Source organism: Rattus norvegicus, chromosome 1 (assembly GCF_036323735.1).
Source record: "Rattus norvegicus strain BN/NHsdMcwi chromosome 1, GRCr8, whole genome shotgun sequence".
NCBI classification, from domain to species: domain Eukaryota; kingdom Metazoa; phylum Chordata; class Mammalia; order Rodentia; family Muridae; genus Rattus; species Rattus norvegicus.
In genome coordinates, this window is record NC_086019.1 from 138,005,670 (window position 1) to 138,009,879 (window position 4,210).

General features: G+C 41.5%; 1 pseudogene; it reads left to right on the plus strand.

Moving 5' to 3' along the window:
• The first annotated feature begins 603 nt into the window (after nucleotides 1-603).
• Nucleotides 604-1,560, plus strand: LOC134483734 (large ribosomal subunit protein eL13-like; annotated as a pseudogene).
• Nucleotides 1,561-4,210: the final 2,650 nt, after the last annotated feature.

Below are 4,210 nucleotides of genomic sequence, written 5' to 3' on the forward strand. Positions count from 1 at the left end.
GGAGAGCTCGCCCAGGCTTAACCATTCCATGATTGTAATTACCAAAAGGAGAATCCCACATGTACTTGCAGAGTTCTTACAAACCTAACAGTGGGTACTTTCCTTACTGCTGGCTTTTCCTTCTTTCCCATTGGTCAGACTCAGTATTGCCAGGTGTTGTGATGGACTTGAAGAGCATCAGAGAGATGATTTAGATAAAGATGAAACAAAACAACTGGAGGAACTAGAGTTTCTGCTTTTTAGATGCTAGACCAGTTGATTTACTAGTACATAACTGGGCTGGATAACAAGTAGTAAGGAGATTCAAAGTGACCAAGAATCACTGAAGTACTATAACGCTTTTGTGAGTAAGTTAAAATACATCCTTATGCTGAATGCTTGACTGTGGGAATTCTGAATAAAATTGTACTTGATAACACTTAGCAAGTACAGTACTTGCTAGGGGAACTGTGAAAGCCAGTAATTTCAGAGTTAAGTGTGGTATTACGTGGGACAAGATGTCAGCCAGCCCTTTATTCCACTTAACATCGCCTAGTGTCTAAGGAGGACAGGTGTGTGGTGTGTGCTAAGTAGGGATACGCTCGTGTCTCACAAATTCTGATTTGCAATTCTGTGAACTGTTGGCACAGAGTGGAGTATTTGCAAAGCCCCTTTAATCAATTATTAATCTCTTCCAGGGCCATTCCTCGGCAGTATGACCTCTTACCCTCTTTCTCATTCTCATCAAGAAACCAGTATGATGGCAATATTAATTTTTTCGCCGTTCCTGTACAGGAGGCAGCCATGGCTCCCAGCCGGAACTGCATGATCCTGAAGCCCCACTTCCACGAAGATTGACAGCAGCGAGTGGACACTTGATTCAACCAGCTGGCATGCAAGATCTGCAGACACAAGGCCAGGCAGGTGAAAGTGCTCCCCACTGCTCCCATCCCACATCCGGTCCCATCAGGTCCATCGTGAGGAGCCCTACAGTTAGATACTACACCAAGGTCCGGGCTGGCAGGGGCGTCAGCCTGAAAGAACTCAGGATAGCTGGTATCCACAAGAAAATGGCTCACACCATCGGCAGCTCTGTGGACCCAAGGAGATGAAACAAATCCACTGAGTCACTGCAGGCCAACGTGCAGCACCTGAAGGAGCACCGCTCCAAACTCATACTTTCCCCCAGGAAGCCTTCTGCTCTGAAGAAAGGAGACAGTTCTGCTGAAGAACATAAATTGGCCACCCAACTAACAGGACCTGTGATCCCCATCCGGAATGTGTACAAAAAGGAAAAGGCCAGAGTCATCACAAAAGAAGAGAACTTTAAGGCTTTTGCCAGTCTTTTCATGGCCTGGGCCAATGCCCTGCTCTTTGGCATCTGAGCAAAAAGGGCAAAGGAGGCTGCAGGGCAAGATGTTGAAAAGAAAAAGAAGTGCGTGGTTGGAGTGTTGCAATAAATTTTCCATAAAGAAAAAAAATAAACCATTCTACTCTCTAAATACTAATATAACTTTTCCAGGTTGATCTATACTTACTAGTGTTGGCATTCATCAACACAGATTTATTTTCCAGCGAAATTCAGTCCAAAATGTAATATTTTAAGCTTGTATTCTCTTATACAGATGCATGTTTATAATGTAGTGTTAGAATGCAAATTTAATATTCTGTTCTGTCTGAACACCAATCCCAGTAGCATGCAGCTCTCATTGAATAGATAGTACATGTATTTGTTACAATGAATACAAAATGAAGATTTCTGTGGCCTTATTAAGTAAACGCTCCTGATCGCAGCATGAATCTAACAGGTGATAAGCACTAATACTATTTGAGAAGTTGACAGGTGAATGATACTTTCAATCCCTTCGGGTGAAATATTTCTTTAGTGGTTTTGTTTTTTGTTTTGTTTTATTTTGTTTTTGAAACAGGGTCTTACCATGTATCCCTGGCTGGCCTAGAACTTACTTTAAAGACCAGGCTGGGTTAGAACTCACAGAGATCCACCTGCCTCTGCCTCTGGGTGCTGGAATTAAAGGAGTGCACCACTATACCTAACTATGTGAACAATTTCTTTGAGATACAAGAGAGAGACCATTGCATTCAGAGAAATAGGCTTGCTACATTCTTAATATAAACACACACACACACACACATACACACACTCAAACACCCACCCCCACACACAAACACACACATACACACACAGACACACACAGACAGACACACACACAGTGACACACACACATGTGCACACACACACACACACAAACTACATCAAATAATTCCCATTTTCATTATTTATCATTGTTCAAATTTGGTGCCTTGCATGTCGAAGTTGTTTGATTGCTTTTGAAAGATACAGAGAATCACACAGTTGTACAATAAGTGACTGTTTCATTTGCTTCTTCCCCAGCCTGGGCATCTGGAGAATGTCTTGGTTGATCTTTAGATCCACACAGGACTTGGGCTGTAGTAGACATTTGATGAGTATGGTCAGCACTGTAGGGCACCTTGGATCATTTATGCTATTCTGTATTGTGTTTTAAGACACGGGAACAGAAACAAAACAAGAGCAAAGGTCAAAGTCCAAGCCCCAGAGGCAGGCTACGAATTCTACTCTCAGCTTCTTTTTCTCCATGTCTCCGGAAACAGGTGGTGCAGTCAGCTTCTGTTCTTTGGAAATATTAATATGTTAGGTCTCAGGGTCGCCATGACTCTTTCACGACTGGAACGAATGAGTGTTTGACTCAGAGAAAGCAGTCAACTTTCTATCTGATCCATTTATCCATGTCACCTTGTTGAGTCCTAGAAAATGGAACAAATGATCTCCTAACTTGTTGTGAATGTTAATCTTTCATTCGTCTTGCAAAAGTTAATGCTGATGCCTCTAAGTTCATAAGACTAAATTTAGAATTTAGTTTTATGACAGTTACATTCTTAGATGAATAGTCTTTTTATATTTTATGTATTTAAGGTAAAACAGTCAATCTTTCATTTACTGATTCCTTCAAACTTATATTGGAAAGGCCTCTGTCTGTCCCTCAGTGCTTAGTATTTTATTTTAGCTTGAGTTCATTTTAAACACTAAAAGCAAGGTGCTATTTAATTCCCTAGACTTGTTTCCTTTGGACAGCATAATATACAGATCTAAGTTTACACTCCTCCCTTGGGATGCTATCTCGTAGTTATGAACACATGTCTCTGCCATCATTTACTTGGATATGGTAAGTACTTGTACATAATTATCTCTTTTGAGGAATTCTTCATTTGGAGACAGTGCCACTATCTAACTTTGTTTCTTTTATCCAAATATTCTAATATTTGATGACTTCTTCTTCTCTTCCCAGGTCCCTATTACCACACTGATCTCACTTCTCACTATTATCCGTGTCCACCAAATTTAAGTTAAAATAAATTTGACTGCAGATGTGGTTTGTCTATGGAATGCCCCCTCAGGTCCATGAGTTTTAGACTTGGTTCTTTGTCAGGAGTTCTGTTTTGGTAAAAGTTGGAGAGTTTACTTGATGATACCTGACTGGAGGGAGTAGATGACAGAACAGGTCCTTAGGATCACCTTATCCCTGGCTCTGTCTTGCCTCACCGCTTCCTGGCTGCCACGCACTCTGCAGCTGCTCCTGCAACATGCTCTGCCTCCTCTCAGCTCAAAGCTAAGTAGCCAGACAACCACAGTGATGCCTCCAAAAGCATGAGCGGAGACAAATCGTTCCCTCTCTGAAGTGCCCCTATCAGGTGTTTCCACAGTGGCAACGAATATCCACCAACACTACTCACATCTTGATTGAATGTTTTAAAAAGCGATTACTGAGTTGATATTCTCTGCCTTCTGAAAACACATAAACCCTCCCTTTTGGAAATTATTTGCTTTCCCAATAAGGTGTTACTATATCTAAAATGAACGTGTCGTGGCTGGAGAGATGGCTCAGCAGTTGAGAGCACTGGCAGCTCTTATAGAGCACCAGTGGTTCAATTCCCAGCATGCCATGTTGGGTTTACAACTATCCCTGGTTGCAAGGGTCCAGCACACTCTTGCAACCTCCTTGTGGATCAGGCATGCATGTGGTTCACAGACTAGCCTGCAGACAAAATATTCATATATATAAAATACAAACTTCTAAAACTTTAAAATAAATAAAATTCCCAAGTCACTGTTCTCCAAATTTACTTCTGAGTGTTTTGCAGCTTTTGATTTGGTGCACAGTCCTACATTTTT